The sequence below is a fragment of the Lagopus muta genome, chromosome 7 (assembly GCF_023343835.1).
Source record: "Lagopus muta isolate bLagMut1 chromosome 7, bLagMut1 primary, whole genome shotgun sequence".
NCBI classification, from domain to species: Eukaryota; Metazoa; Chordata; class Aves; order Galliformes; family Phasianidae; genus Lagopus; species Lagopus muta.
Genome location: NC_064439.1, coordinates 7,617,326 through 7,634,250, shown reverse-complemented (window position 1 = coordinate 7,634,250; position 16,925 = coordinate 7,617,326). Strand labels below are relative to the sequence as shown.

Below are 16,925 nucleotides of genomic sequence, written 5' to 3'. Positions count from 1 at the left end.
CCATCTCTTCCACCTGTTCATGTTGCCTTTCAGACAACGGCCCTTTGGGAGCTGGGTTTACTATTATTTGTGTTCATGCAGAGCACAATACAGCTCAAATTGTTTCTGGCCTTTGGGTAGTATTTCAGTGTTTTATTATTGCATATTAATATGGACATCTGTGTAGGATGAGAGTATCCTGGGTGCACTACAGAAATCAACAGAAACACAGATCCTCCCCTGTACCACATACGACTTTCAATTACACTTTGGCAGCCACCTTCCTGTGGGTATATAGAAACGTGGGTATACATGAACCATAGAGGAGCACCAGTGCCATTTGCAATAGTCTTTGCTCAGAGGCACATTTCTGCCATGCAGAGTCTCTGTGAAGACCATTCAGTACTGCATGAGCACAAACCCCCAGCCTGGCTGAAGCCAGCTACATGAAAACGGTCTGGGGCCACGAACTCTTCTGATGAGATAATCTGAGATTATCAACTTGCTGACTGTGGGCTGTGGGGAAATCCTGAATCTCTAGAAGCAAAGAGAATGGCACATTGACTTCTGCATACTCATTTGAAGGTCAAAGTCACCCTCTTCTAGGCAGTAAAACTTGGCCACAAGTTATAACTTTGTCATGTGGATGATAGAAGCAATGCTGATGTCTCAATAAAATTAGGTATTAAGAGAAACAAAAAGCTGTAATTGACTTAAAAAAAATGCATTGAAGCATGGAGTATTCAAGAGCCTATGACAAAAATAAAAATAAAAAGTAAAAAAAATAATCTAACAACAAGCCCTGGAAAAAATCTGTTACGAGAATGTGAGGCAGCGAGCAGACTGATAGAAGGAAACAAAGAAAATTATGTGAATTAAAGGAAGTTAAACGTTACCCCTGAGATGCTCAAGTGGCTATTATCTGTTTAGGGATTCCTGATTTGTCAGGCTTTAAGGCTGTTTCCCTATTCAGCGCTTCACTGGAATGAAAGCCATTACTTAAGTTAATACAGTACCAATCAGACAAAACCACACATACACACAGTTCCAACTGGAAGGCACTACCCTGTCTGGCACCCTTCAAGCAAACTGTGTTCTTTCAGGCTGAGATTTACAAAGCTGTTGAGCTCTTACTGCATGAGTCTTCTCGCTGATGCATCCGAGACAGAAAATTTTTCAGCTTCACACCCCATTTGTGCCAATAGATGCTATTCTCTGGGGAATTACTACAGGCACCCAAGACTGAGAGCCTACTTCCCAAGTTGCAGTATTCCTGTCACTAACCACAAGGAATTCTGAAGTTCTTTGGTTGCAGGACAAGTGGTAAAATCTACAGGAATACGGACGATTACAGCCAAACAGAACAACTTCAACAATGTTTTGCTTAGGACTTCAATCTTCACCTCCTAGACACTTCTTATACATTAATATTAGTTACATTTTGTAATGTAAAATAATTAAAATTTTTTAGTGCATAATTCTTAATGGCCAGCAGAATCAGGGAGGTGACTGCTATCTTCTACTCTGCACTTGTGAGGTCCCATCTGGAGCACTGCATCCAAACCTGGGGCCTCCAGCACAAGAAGGATGCGGAACTCTTGGAGCGGGTCCAGAGGAGGGCCACAAAGATGCTCAGAGGGCTGGAGCACCTCTCCTATGAAGACTGACTGAGAGCTAGGCTTGTCCTTCAAGGAGGACAGGAGGCGGACTGACTTTTTACATTGTCTGATAGCGGTAGGACAAGGGGGAAATGGTTTTAATCAAAAAGAAGGGAGATTTAGGTTAGATGTTAGGTTTTTTTATTTTTTATTTTTTATTTTTTTTACTCAGAAGGTGGTGAGACATTGGCACAGGCTGCCCAGAGAGCTGTGGATGTCCCATCCCTGGAGATGCTCAAGGCCAGGCTGGATGGAGCCCTGAGCAGCCTGACGTAATGGTTGGCAACCCCACAGCAGAGAGGGCTGGATTAGGTGATCTTTAAGGTCCCTTCCATCCTAAGTAATTCTATGATTCTGTGAATTTCTGTTTCTCAGTATCTACCTATGTACAGTTCATTGATTATGGTAGATCTGAAGGATACCACTGCTGAAAAGGGAGCATCATAGCTTTTCCACTGCACTCAAAATCATCAAGAAGCTTTCAGCTGTGGTCTGGACAGTCACAGCTTAAGTAACAAAAGTGGCCAAGGAAAAGGAAACAACCCAGTGAGTCGCTCAGCCAGCTGACAGGCCAACTACACAACACAAATGCCAAGTTCATTCTGTCTTTTTTCTAAGAAGAAGAATTTGAGATTTCTTTTTTTCCTACGTATCCACTAATTTTCATATTCGGACTCAATACTTTTGAATTCACTGCCCAGTCTGTCAAAGTTTTATGAAATCTGTTACCAGACTCCACAGTTACCAGCAAAGGTGAGCAGAAAGGTGAAGACATGGACAAAAAGTATGACTGGACAGATCCTTTCAAATCAAGTCTAGGAGTACTTTTGTCAATTAACAACTATTGGTCCGAATATGCAAAGACTTTGTCCTACATACTGAATGTATGTACTTTACAAAACGTGTAGTTTTAAGCATGAGCTAATCTTGCAAATAGCTTTCTTTTGATGTTAGTCATATTCCAATCTGTCGATCTGAATGAGTCTGGAATTTATTTGCTCATTCTCACTGTACTATTTTTTTTTCTTCATTTCCTGTTGCGTTCCTGAATTAAAAATAGTTCTGAAATTATGATCTTTGAAATAAGAGTAGCATCATTTTCATGATACTGCCTAGTTCCATGTGAGCAACTGAGACATTTCTCCTACATAAATTACAGTGAGGAAGCATGTTTTCTTGTTTTTTGGTTTTTTTTCCCCCCAATTATCACAATGCTTTGCTGAGCCATACAAAATAACTCCTCCTATCATCTTTACAAAATGTAAAAAAATTCCTCTTTTCAGGGGACTGCATAAAATAGCTCCTGGCTTTTGTTAGCTCACAACCCTTTAGCCTATTTCGCCTGCACTGTCTTGAGCGAACACATCTTAGATCATATGTGTGATGTTTTGCTCCTGACAAATATAAAAGATAAAAATCACTCTGTGTACCAGAAACTTGAACACGGAAAGAAAACCTACCAGTAATTATCTCAGGTTGACAAAACACTTTCTGTACATATCGAGCAGCTTTTTTCCATTTCTATGGAAGTTGAAATTGTGTCTATACATATTTTGCCAAGAAGCTTATCTTTAAAATTTAAGTCATTCATAAGTATATATAATTATTAGCTAGGATGACATATACAGAACTTGCTATGAAACAGTATAGTTGAGAGATACTGAAGAGAAGACAGGAAAGGCAAGTTATATAAAATCTTTAAAAGATTGTTAGCTGAAACGGCGTGCTAAGAAACCAAACATTGCTGAAATATTGTGATCTGCACGACTGCATGGAAGGCAAATAACATCAGATATTAGAAAGCACTGCAAGACACTTGGAAGAAATGAAAGGGATAACAGAAGGATTCTTGTTCCCAAATCTTAGATGTCACAGATTATTTTAAATGTCAAAGAATATCCTGCTTGCTTCTCTCTGGCACTCCAGAAACATGCAGGTCTTAACTCTACTATACATGTCAGCTGCCAACCCTCTGCAAGCACACTGGACAATGCAAGGTGTGAAAATGGCTCTACGGAGTTAGGCTTAAATAATTAAATGTCATTCATAATGCTGGCGGAAAAAAAATCACACCTGAAATTTGCAAGGACAATGAATAACTTGAGGTAATGAGTGCTTAGGCCAAAATCACATTGCTCAAAACATCAAGCTTTGTCTTAAGGTCGAAGTTTAAACACGTCTGACGTATTATCTGTCAATGGAGCCAAGTTACAGCTCCCAGAAATAAGGAAGGATTTATAGAATTATTAATTATCAGTTATTCAATTTCCAGCCTAGTTCCTACTAGAACAATCTTACAAAACTTTCTACTTATCTGTGTCTGTAGGCCCTGTCTTCTAATTACTTACCTAGAAAACTATGGATGTGATTTCTCTGCAATTTAAATATACTGTAGATCCGTAAAACAGATCATACAATTTAATAAGGGCTCCAATGACTACTGACAGCCCTGCTTATGAACCATCAGTAAAACTTTTCAACATTAAGCCTGGTCTGGTACAGTACAGATGTTAAGACAAGTTTTTAATGCATAACGGTGTTTTCAGGTTCATCATCCAAAGCGGCCGAAATGAGTGATGACTGTTTCATACCATTTGAAATAGAATACAATTGATCTTTCATCAGTGGTGTATGCACAAGCCACTGCAAGACTGTTCTATAGGAACTTCCAACTTCCTATTGTTAATTCAAGCAAATTCATGCTTGTGCAACAATGACTTCTCCTGCACAAGGCTGTTCAGCCAAACGTACCTACCTAGGTTCACCCAAGAGCCATTTTTCTGTTTACAGGTTTCACACTAAAGAACAGATATTTTCTAATACTAATATAATGCCAAACAAGCAGAAAGGGCTCCTTAAAATGATCTGAACTATGCGTACACACAAAAAAATTTGCAAAATGTCATTATAATAGAAGACAGTCATCAAGCATAGCTAGAAGTCTGATTACCAAAATACATGTCATGTCTTTGATGTACCTAAGCTAAAAATGGGAGGCTGAGAAGTATTTCCTTAGAATTATACAGGGAAGGACTCGTAATGGTTGCAGAAGAGAAAACTGCTTCCAAGGCACTAATTCCTGTGTATTTTCCAATATATACACAACAACACAATAACTGCAGATATAGAGTTTGCAGAAATCAAGAGTTTATCTCCTTTTTCTCAGGAGTAGATACTGCCCACGGAGAGAATGTCTCCTAAATTCACTCTCGTGAAGTGTTTGAGGAGAACATATGAAAGCAATGCAGCTACAAACAGGCCAGACAGTAGCATATGGAGTAGCAGCAGATGTGCAATTTGAGACTTTTGGAATAGCTGCTAGAATTCAGGCATGCTTCAAGCAAAACTGAGCCCAGAATTCTTTGCTAACAGACATTTGTAAGTTGATTGCAAGCATTTTTCCAGATTGATATGACTGGCATACTGTACTCAGGAGTGAAGCAAGAAGGAATGTTCATCAGATCTGTGCTGAACGAAGGTTAAAATACATCTTGATTTCAACTAGCTCTGCATCTATAAACTCCGGAATCCTCCCTTTTCATTTATTTTCACAATATGTCTTAGATATCACCTCTTTTTGAATAACTTGTACAGTAAATGAAAAATCTGGCTTATGGCTATATTCTGAAAAAAAAAAAGTCATCTAGAGAGGATTGCTAAGGAATAGAATTTTGCTAAAATATCATTGATCCACGGACTTCACTGAACATAAATTACGTGAGTTTTTAGCAAGTATGGTAAGTTCCTAGGAAAAGGAACAATAAGTCGCAGCAGAAATCATATCAAAAAAGATAGGAGTGTTTCTAGTAGTAGAGGTTAGCAGCCACAAACACCACTTACTTTGTATTTACGCTTTGAATAATTCTAGAATTTCAGAAGCCAAGTGTGCAGTTACTAGTTATATTATGTTACCTTCCTATTACTAAATAGTAAACTTCATTCTCAGAATTACAAACATATTTTCTTTGCTTTGATTTTACATAGTTTGGTTTTAAGATTTGGAGAATGTTACAACTGGAGCATTTATACCGACAGGTTATAACTGCAATTATCATAGAATCACCCAGGTTGGAAAAGACCTACAAGATCATCCAGTCCAACCTATCATCAATAGTTCTCATATCATGCTCTCTTTAACAAAGCAGTCCCAACAATGAAGCCATGTTTAATTTAATATGGGCTAGACAGCATCTGTTCACTTGCACAAGGAATGGGCCATTCACACGAATAGATAATCCACCAAGAGGTGAAGGGTCCAGTTCTTTCAGTGGACAGATCTGCACAAGGGCTCAAGAGCTGAAGAAATATGGATGCTTCCTACTGTTGCCACAAGCTTTTTCCATAAATTTCTCCAAGGAGATGTCCTACCACAATAATGATGGATGCCATTTCTATTCAGCTGGGGAATAGGTTCTCCACCCAGCCCTACAAAAACAGCTGAAACCTCAGAGGAAATTGAATATGCAAATACATTGGTCATTAACTTCAGTATTAAACAGAGCTTTGTAGTGCACACCATAATTCAATTTCTGGTGAAATCTCATTTTCACATGTTTCCTTTGCCTTATAGAAATATACTGGGATGATATTCCAGTTCTGCTGATTTAGCAGGTATAAGTGGTTGATTTATTATCACTTTGTCTACAGAAGAACAAACAGCAATCTCACAGATACCACAAAAGCCACTGGTGCAGCAGCACATGGGGTCTGGTCACACTCTTTCAGAAGCCTTACTTCTCGTACAAATAAACCTTGAAGTGTGGTACATAAAGAAGTGCGCTTTCAAGCTATGGAACCACAGAATTCGAGTCATCTCTCACAGATGGGCTTACACAATTGCACTTCATGTGAAAACCCCGACACTCCTAAGCACACATTTAGAGCAAAGTATTAGCAATTTAGTGACATTCTCGTCATGAATTAGCCTTAGTTGTAACAAGGATTCATCCCCATATACATCTAGCATTTAACATCTTATAGGGATTCCCTACCATTTCATTCGTGTTTTGAGATTTTTTTTTCCCAATAATAACTACAGTAAGAAACTGCAACACTACAGAAGCACAATTCAAAACAGATTTTCAGAAGAGAGTTCAGTACTTATATAGCACAAAGAGAGCATACTTAGAGAGGAGGAATAATGAAATCACTTGGTTCAAATTCCCCTCTGCATTGTGGTGCCAGAACTACTGCAGGCAATAAGCAATGCAGGCTCTCTTTTGTGCCACTGTTCAGCTGGCCTTGTTGAGCTGGATGTAGAACTTTGCTGTGAATGCAGAAATGGGAGAAGAGATTCTCTTTGTGTATTCTTCCCCTTGCAGAATCCCTTTCAGAAAATACTGATTTTCAAAAGTCACACATATTTAGATGAATGCATCATTCATTTTAGACTTTCCTATATGCTGCAATGTGCATGATATGTAATCATGCATGTTGGGAGCCTTAACAAATCCTAGAAAGAAAGTCACTTTTCTATTGTCTTCCCATTTCTTTCCATGTTGCTGTTTTTGCACATTCTCTTGTTTTGCACTTTGATCTTCTTCCCCTACATAAATGCAACCTCCTGCTAGCCAAATTTTGCCTTCTCCAAATGAAAAACGAAAATAAGAGACCTCCTTTTACCATTTTTCAATTTAAACTGCCTGATCTTCACAGCAGTGTCTGATAAGACACAACAAGGTTTTGATCTCTGACGCTTACAGCAGCATAAATAACACCAAAAATTCATTCTGTGTAATTTAAATGCTACTCAGTGCATGTCAGAGAGATACCTTTGTAGGTTGCCTCAAGATTTCTGATGTTCAGAATCAGGTCAATGAAATTTTGCATTCAAGGTTAATAAGAAAAATCCTGCATACTCATGTTGTACACTACCAAAAAACAATAAATACTGCCAAGTCCTAATGTTAGCACATCACATACAAGGCTGCTCTTAATAAAGCTAACAGCCCATAGGTATGACAAGAACTTCACAGAGTTCAAGCATTAAGTACTGCATTTTTCTGAGCCTACTTTCACAACAATTTGCAACACAGCTTATGACTTGAAAGGCACTCAGCGCTGCCCTAAGTCTGCTCCACTAAAGTCATCCATGTCTCCTACCCATCATGAAGTCTGCCACCAGCTCAGGCAGGATAGAGCCAAATGCTTTTGAAAATCTCACCCTTATTCAACAGTAACAGACAAAATCTACCTCAAAAAATGGCTAAAGTTCACAAGCAAGCATTAAGCTGGGAAATGTCAGATATAAGCCTCAACATCCACAAGCTGTAATTCAGTCCCTCATGCATATGCATCGTGCTAGAGTCTGATTGCATACCCTACATGCCTTCAGCTGCCTCACTCACTGCACCAAGGGGCTGGTGCTCACACATAACGAGGCTTCTTCAATATTTCACTTGATCCTCACCACTGTGTGCATGGCCTTATTGGCAGCACACAATCCCAACCTGCTTTAAAGGCAGTTATCAGTTTTCTCATAGCTGCTCCTACGGAGCTCATTATTAGAACACAGGACTGCTTCAGATACTCATCACTTCCTTTCCACAGCACCTCTGCATGGTGAAGAGGATATTATCCCCTTGCACAGATGGGGAGCCAACTCAATGATCAAGGTCAAATATTTTGCTAATTTAGGGTTTCCAATTTCAGATGCCTAAGTTCAGATAATTTTCAGACTAATTATCGTACACGCACATTGTTAGAGCATAGCTCTGCAATTCAGAAAAAAGAAAAAAATCAGATTCAGAATTCTACTGAGCAGTTGAACATGGCAAAAAAATAAAAGGGACAGATAAGAACAGGTGGACCTATGAAAAAAAAAACAACAGCTAAGCATTCCAGCATCCATATAAACACACAAGGTAGTTAAGGACCCAATGATAGCACTTTAACCTCTTCTGCCACCTGACCATCCTTCTCTTTCAGAGAAGGTATCTTCTGAGACCTTCAACTACTGGAGCCCTAGACAGTAAACTCCCTAGTATTACAATCAAAAATCACCCATAGCTTAGCCATAGTCCACCCATAATTAAAAATAAACAAACAGATAACCTGAAATACTAAAGACTGCTTTTCTGAAAACTTTTATATTAGACAGTTCGGCTATTTTTTCAAGTCTCCTATTATTTAACTGAAGTATTATTTGGTTGTTTCTTTGGACAGGAGAAGTATCTTTAAGGCGGGTCTGTATGTACATTTACACATGCATGGTTATATGCATTGCTTGATAATACACAGATCCAATGAAAACAGAAACAATATTTTGGGCACTGCTCCATATTGTGAACCTTTACAAAGTAGTCTAAGATAACCAAAAATAGATGGGTGTAGGTAATAAACATCCATTTAGAATTGAACTGTAAAGCCAATGAAAGACAACCATTTGGAATCCGTAGAGATGAAGCACTACCTTACTAAATTGGAAAGTATTTCTTGATAGTACAGTTTATGGCAGTCAACCAATTTATGGCAGCCAACGCTAGAGCCACAAGAAATAGGAAAGTCCACCTGAAGCATTTCAGGATAGAAGCTGTCTTTAGTTTGAGATACAGAATTGCCAGAAAGACATCAAGGAAACAGAGGATGGTGAGTATTTTTTAGTACTGATTTTTCCTTTTATCTTTTTGACACAAATCAGTACGCATCCTGAAATTCCTCTCGCTTCAGGAACAAATAAACACATCAAATTTTAAACCACCTGCAGTGGAAGTGAACTGTTCTTTACTCTAGAGATGAGGCATTTTTCAAGAACACTGTGCGAATCTGCTTTTTCTTTCCCAAGTCAATTATTTCTTTAACCATCAGGAGTTCAGTGAGAAAATAATGGCTCTCAAAGAGGAGAGACACTGCCCAGGATTTCTCTGGAAGCACCTTAGCCTTAAGGTAGTTATTTCTTGCTCTCAGGTTCACAGTTTAATGAATGCCAACATACAGAAGGATTCATTTGATGATTTCCATGGTGGCTTTACATTCACCATTATTGGAATGTGTTTTAGGAGCCCTTTCTTTAAACAGTTATCAAACCTCCAGGCCTTCGGACACCCAGCGTCGTCTGATCTTATTCAAAAGAGCAGAGACACGAGCAACTGAATGACTAAAACACTGTTAACAGTTTAAAAATCACTGAGCAATATAGGACATATCTATTCCTTGTAACAAACTGCCTGGAGCCAGGCTGACCCTGGCCAATAATCCCAACAGCAAAGAACAGCACTGCATCACATGCTCTTGCAGGTTGAAACTCAAGAGTGATTTCATGCTCTTATTAAGCTTCCTTTTCTGCCAAATGTGGGAAATGCAGTTTACCCACAGTGCTGAGATATCAGGAGGAATATTTTAAAAAGCAATTTGAAGACACAGAGCACAAAGAAAACACAAAGTATTATTTTGTGACTATTTACGAGATGAAAGAAATAGTTTAGCACCATGCATCTTTCTGTAAGGGAGCTCTGTTTAAACAGCATAAGCCTATAATTATTTTTCTTCACATTTGATAGTATTAATAAATATTTTAGAACATATTCTGTCCTGAGAGCTTGCAGTACCTGTCACGTTCAAATTAAAACATAAAAGAACACAAATATTCTATGATTAAAATGGTAACTTAGTTCCATTTTTTATACCATGGCTCCAAAAAAAAAAAACCAAAACAAAAACGAGACTCAACAGGATTGCATGGTTCTCTAAAGCCTGAGCAACTGCTGCCTTTGCATTCTTAATACTGACCAGCAGTCCTCCCTTGGATTCCTGAAATTAAATGCCATCATTGGACTATACAGCATTTCAAATGTGTTTCTTCCTATTTCGCTACCTTTTTTCAGCTGCTTTCAAAATAAAAGAGAGGGAAAATAAATGGCTAGCAAGTGCAGGAAGCGTTTAAGAAGCACTCTTTTTAATACACAAGAAAAGCGACCCTTCAAAGCCCATGCATAAGCACCTCCATAATTGGATGGATTTTCAAGAGCTCTGAGCATGCAGCAGTCCCCACTGAGACCAGCTCCTGGATGCTCGACAATTTATCACAACTCAACAGTTTCCCCTCAGGGTGTTATTTACAACTGTGTGGTAAACAGGAAGCTACAACATTTGAGACTGTCATTTTCGGCTGGACTTGTACACCGACGTCTATCAAGCTCCCCTGAAACATCCCCAAGTATTTCCACATGTCTTTTCCCCTGGTTTTTTTTTTTAAAGAAACAGGCCTAACTTAAACAGTCACTGCACACTTAGGACTCAAATGTCAGGACTGTACCGTGCTGCTAAATGTTACATGAACTAATGATTAATTTAGTCTTTTTTCTCATTGGGGTTTTACTTGTTTGTCAGTAAAAGACAGTAGATGATTGCCTGGCCAAAATATGCATTACATCCAGTTCTCTACTATCACCGAGCGGTAGGCAGCAGTTTAATTTACCAGCAATAATTTATTGCGTAGAATCAAAATTCTGCAAGCAACCTCTTCTCATCTGTTAATTTCAGCATCTCCTACAGCTATTTGATTTCCTTCCTGGCCTTTCGTGTTAACTGGTCACCTCCTGCCAGATCCCAGCTAGCACAGCAAGGCTCTGCAGCTTGCTCAGTGCTAATATAGAGGAGACTTCAGTGCCATCCACATCCATCTGCCCCTGTGGTGGCGTAGGTGACAGCAAATGCTGCATTATTAGTCTGCTGGCTTAAACAAATAGCTTGGCTTAATATGCATTTTTGTGTATTCTCTTCCCTCGCTGGACATGAAAGAAAATGGAATCTAACAATGGGTAATATTAGCAAGGACAATTAGAGCAAACGAGTACATCAATGCCACGCTTTTTCCAAGCAAAGGTTTCCACTTGGTTGATTTATTCTTGAGTTAGTTGTAATATCTGTGATGATAAAGAATATTAAAAAAGCTGTTCAACAGTCTTTTGGCTTGGAGCCACGGACTAATCTTCATTTGGTAATTGAAGGCTCATAAGATGGAAATAAACTCTATGGAAACTGTCAAGTCAATGAAAAGTAATGAAGTATAAACATCTGAGTGTCACCTAAATTCAGTCTCCTTACAACAACTGTCATCTCTTGTTTTATCATCAGTTGCAGCAATAAAACTAAATAAAAGTTATGCATTGCACCTGACAAGCAGTCAACCACATGTAAAAGCAGAGAGCACATTGTGAATGGCTTAAAGCAAAAAGCAAATTAACTCCTTTTTCCTCACAAAAACCATTTCTCCTTGACTGACAAAAAGCATTTACTCAAGAAATGGGCCAGTCAAAGAAAAATACATATAGTTCAGTAGATATGAGAGGGCGTGCTTCTGGCAACCCCTAAGTATTTGCAACCAAAAATATCAGAATCTGGATAGAACAGAATGAAGCATGATATGGAACACCATATGAAAGTTTATCATTGTTCCCTACAAAGGGACTCCCCAGGGAAAGAACACACTCATGCAGCATGCATTATGGTCTCATTAAGTGCTTTCCCAGACCTCCAGAACATATATTCTTCTCTGCAGTACTAAGCAGAACTCCTGTATTACAGCTGATGGTGCTGCAGCAACTTTGTTGGAGAAAGAATTCTTACTCAAACTTTGTTTTTACAGGTCAAGAGAAGGATCATAAAGAAGCTGTTTGAGAAACAAAAGCAAAGAGAAACAAGTTCTTGTTTCAGTGAGAGGACTCGAAGTAGTCTGAACATCTAGCATCCCACTAGGATCTATTTTAGATCATATTTTTAGCCTCAAGTACATGTTATTTCTCAGGTGTATTTTACGGACTGTTGAGTTAAAGACTTTCTATCTTTGCGTGCCAAAAACAGTATTTCCAGAATGTATTAGTACAGGAGTCAGCCAAGCTCTCTTTTCTTCAGTAAAGCAAGATAAGGAAGGGCTTTCCAATCCCACAGTTTTTGGGATATTAATTGGGAACTGAAAATAACTCTTCTTGTGTCACAAATCAGAACAAAACATTTCAATTTTCAGGTGTTTAAACCCACAAGAACAACAACAACAAAAAAGTAAGGAAGCATATTCTGGCTGCAGAAAATGTTTAGAACAATGAGCTTTCTTTGGTAATTCTCCATCTTCTCATATATGAGTTTACATCCTTTTTGACTGCCCAGGTTGATGCAGATACTCAAAATTTTTTAGTGTAGTTATTTAATTTTTTAAGCAAATTTACATTTGTGGTCCAACCATATTCAGTGCGGAGATTTGAAAGGTCTCTCACAATATTTAGAGTTAGGAGGTTCCGTGGAAATAGCTCTTCCTGGATGGACTACCTTTTACCACAAAAAACCAATACACCATAATTTCAAACACCTCTAACGTACAGAAAGGCCCTGTAGACTTGAACACTGAAGACTTTAAATCTGGGCTCAGGCTATGACACAGGCTGTGTGCTATCGATCACTGCAGTCTTTCTGGAACTCACACTGAAAAGCTAAAAAAAATTGCTCTCTTCTGGCATGAGAGGCAGTAGAACAATTGATTTACCGACCCAACCAGGTGCTAACTGATTGCCAAATAAGTTCTTAAATTTATAAGAAACTACAGGAATTTCTAGGAACCTACAGAAATGTCTAAGAAAAATACCAGCTATCATAGTGGCAGGAGACCTACAGTCCTGGTCTGCATGAGCATTCCAATCACTTCCCACCTCCAGGTCAGGAGAAGACTTGTGTGAACAGTATTTTGCCACATGCAAGAGGATGTGAGCTAACAGATGCTCCAATAAATCTTCTGAAGCAACTGATGAAGAGATCTGGTCCTGCAACCTTGGTCCAGAGTGCAACCATGGCCTCATTTATGTTGCGGTCCTAAGCTCAAAGTGCATTTCTGTAAGAGAAATTTGACTTCTTACAGAAATATTTTGCCCAGTAGCGTGAGAAACATGCAGAGAAGAGACACATAAAATATTCAGTTCTTTCTATGATAAAAGCCACATGAAAATGGAACAGGCTGTTTGGAATAAAATTGCTAGTTACAACTTCTTTGCATTTGCAGGTTTAAAGCCTCAGTTTGCTACAGGATACTGGGCAGTGTACCTAAGGGATATGCCCATCCTGAACTCTTTTGGCAGCCCTTTTATTCCTTTCTCTGCATGAAACTCCAGGGCCAAGACAAAAGTCGTGCACGGACTGGAGTCCAGTCTGCCTAATAAATACTGTTCCTTTTTGGTTGGCCTCCTCCCCTTACCAAGTATTTAAGGTGGAGGGAGAAGCACAGACAGTGGTATAGACCGAGAGAGGAGAAGAGCATGCTTAGATTCACTGCTACATCAATTTTAGAGGGCTGAGAACAGGATGAAATCAGCAACCCCAGGATAAAGAAAAGGGCAGTCTCTTTACTTAATATCAACCTTAAAATCTCAAAGATGTTGTAGGTAAAAAGGTAAATTTTCTTGGGTAAATAAACGGTAACTCCTTAATTTTTCCTGTTCCTTACATTCCCAAACTGTCCTTTGATTTACCCGCACAGTTTAAATTTGAGTGTCAGAATAAAACACGTAATCACAATATGATTTGCAACAGCAATGTCAAGCATCAATATAATCCATGTAAAGCCATATACTACACCTTACAAGGGACAGAACCCAGAAAAGAATTCAATTTTATGTAACTGAATGCTCCGCAGATTAATTTCACCAAGATTAATCTTAAAAAGTCATTACATTCAATAGATCAGTATTTTCAGCAGTGTTTGTAAATGGACTTTTACGTCAGACATACTGGGATATCAAAATATGAAAAAGAAGGCTGCTACTATTGTTAGATTCTACTAAACTATGAAGTGTCTGGATTGCTTCAGTAACAGAAACGTGGTTTAAATACAAATTTCCCATAACACAGTATCATAGAATGGCCAGGGCTGGAAGGAACCTCAAGGATCATCAAGCTCCAAGTCTCCTGCCACATGCAGGGCTGCCAACCTTCACATTTAATACAAGACCAGGTTGTCCAGGGCCCCATCCAACCTGGCCTTGAACACCTCCAGCCCCTCTGGGCAGCCTGTTCCTGCACCTCACCACTCTCTTGGTAAAGAACTTCCCTCTGATATCCAACCCAAATGTCCCCTCCTTCAACTTAAAACCATTTCCTCTTGTCCTGCTATTACCAACACTTTCAAAGAATTGGCTCCCCTCCTGTTTAGAGGCTCCCTTTAGGTTCTGGAAGGCTGCAATGAGGTCACCCCGCAGCAAACAGAAGGAGAAAATAATACTGACAACACTTAGGGCAGAAATTGAAATTTAACAAATATTTTAAAAATTGCTCCCACCTTGAGCAATTCCTGTAATCCGATGCCCCAGTGTCTCAAAATAATAAAGAACCTGAAGTTTTTGCTTACTACCTCCCTCAGGTTATGTCATCTCCAATGCAGTTAAGTTTTATACAGCTAGTAAATTACCTGTCTCTTCCTTCTCTCATTTTAATACGGGTTAATTGGCCACAACTTTTCCCTCTAAGTCCTTGAGTTTCTCTCTACAAGGAGTCACAAAATGCTGCATATACATTTAAAATTAACCTGTTTGCTCCTGGTCACAAAAATAGAAAGATCATAATGCGAGGTTATCAGTGTATTCAAGATTGGTTACAACTTAATGTAATGTGCATCAAATCCTACAGGTATATGAAGGTGAAACAGCATTCCCCTTTAAACTCTGCATGAAAAAGGTTGGTTGATGTGTAATTAAGCTAAATTAAAGACCCAAAACATACATCAAATAATATGCCACTGTATACATTCACCCCTCCCTTCCCTTCCCCCCTCAAATTAAATGTTTATTATGGTATCTCTTGGACAAGCTAAATTAGCAATAAGTTAATGTCTAAGTTGTGGATTCACTTCTGGAAATAATACACTACAACTAAGCCTTAAATAGCTGCTACAAACGTAAGTGAAGGTAATGGAGTCAAAAACTGCAGACTAATTGCTTCCGTTGAAGGCTTATTATCTCTCCAATTTCAAGCTCAGCAGCAGTTCAGCAGTAATACAAGCTACTTTTGTCAAGGCACTGTCAGCCTTCAGATGAAATTCACTTTTAGTTCTGTCTCTGTTAGTTTTATAAATAACAAAAACAGCCATTTGCTTTCCAGGCTGACAAAAGTAAGGAGGTAAGCAGAAGGGTTAATGAAAAACAAAACACAATATAACAACCAACAGTTGAGTCCTGAGACACAGAGAGTGCCTCGTTTTCTCTCCAGCCTTCCCTACCACAGCTGCTGGAGGAACCTGGAGACATGGCCAAGATGCAGGGCTGTTGAACACGAGAAGACCTCAAAATGGAGTCCTTGTTATGTGGCTGTGACCAGCCTTTACCCAGCAGGCTAGGACAAATCCCACTCTGAGATATGTTCTATCTGCAGTTTCCACCTGCAGTTCTGATCACAAAACCGTATCTCATACTACTAATAGCCATACTCTGCCAGACCGATGCCATGCATCATCCAGCACACAGGTTCTCTCTCACAAAAGCTTTACCTCTGCAGCAGCAAGGGCACTGTCAGGACACCCTGCTTCACCCATGGCTTATAGGCTTCAGCCTTGGCTCACAGCTTCAACCTGATTTTTGAGGAAGAGATCAAAGCCCACAGACCTTGAACTTCACCCTACTTCTCTCGCCCTTCTGCCTTCCTCTTCTGAAAGGTTTTGTTCTTATCCTCAACCACACATATCTCTGGCTTATCATTATCCCTTTACTCACTTTCCCATTTCATCTCTATGGGCTCCTAATTATACCACAGTATTCCTACTGAAGAAAAAAAACAAATTACTCCTTCTCGGAAAAGGTCTTTCTGCATTATGCAAGAGAGAGCTGATAGATCTGTACCTTACCTCAAAGTTGAAAACTGCTTCAAGTTCCCAAAATCTTAGAATCAGATGCAATCCCAAAATTCTTTGTATTTTCTCTCTTTCATTTACAAGTCTGCTTATAACTATTCAAAGTCCTGATAGGATGTACTTTTATTCTTGATCTCATCCTACTGAAATTCTTATTCATATCTGATGCTTCAGAATGAGTTTTAACTTTCAGGACTTCTCCTATGACTCTAAATATCAACGAGCTCATCTGTAATGGAAATGCTAAATCAGGGCTTGAATTGATTGAGCACCTGGTGGGAAGGCAGGGCGTACCCAGGGCAATGCACCTGAATGACCAGAAGGGTGGAGCCAGGACTCCCCACTTGCTGCAGCCTAGCACCTTCCTGCTCTGCTGTTATTTCTATGCTTTCCATCACGTTGTAGCATCTCCCTAACATCTCAAGTACTCACTTGTGCAGCCTGAGCTATACAATATCTCAGAACCT

At 39.2% G+C, this 16,925-nt stretch overlaps 1 protein-coding gene across 9 annotated transcripts in view; it reads right to left on the bottom strand.

The window, feature by feature from the left end:
• Positions 1-16,925, bottom strand: part of DPP6 (dipeptidyl peptidase like 6) — a 489,696-nt gene that overhangs the window by 204,806 nt on the left and 267,965 nt on the right. The gene's annotated exons all lie outside the window — the stretch shown is intronic.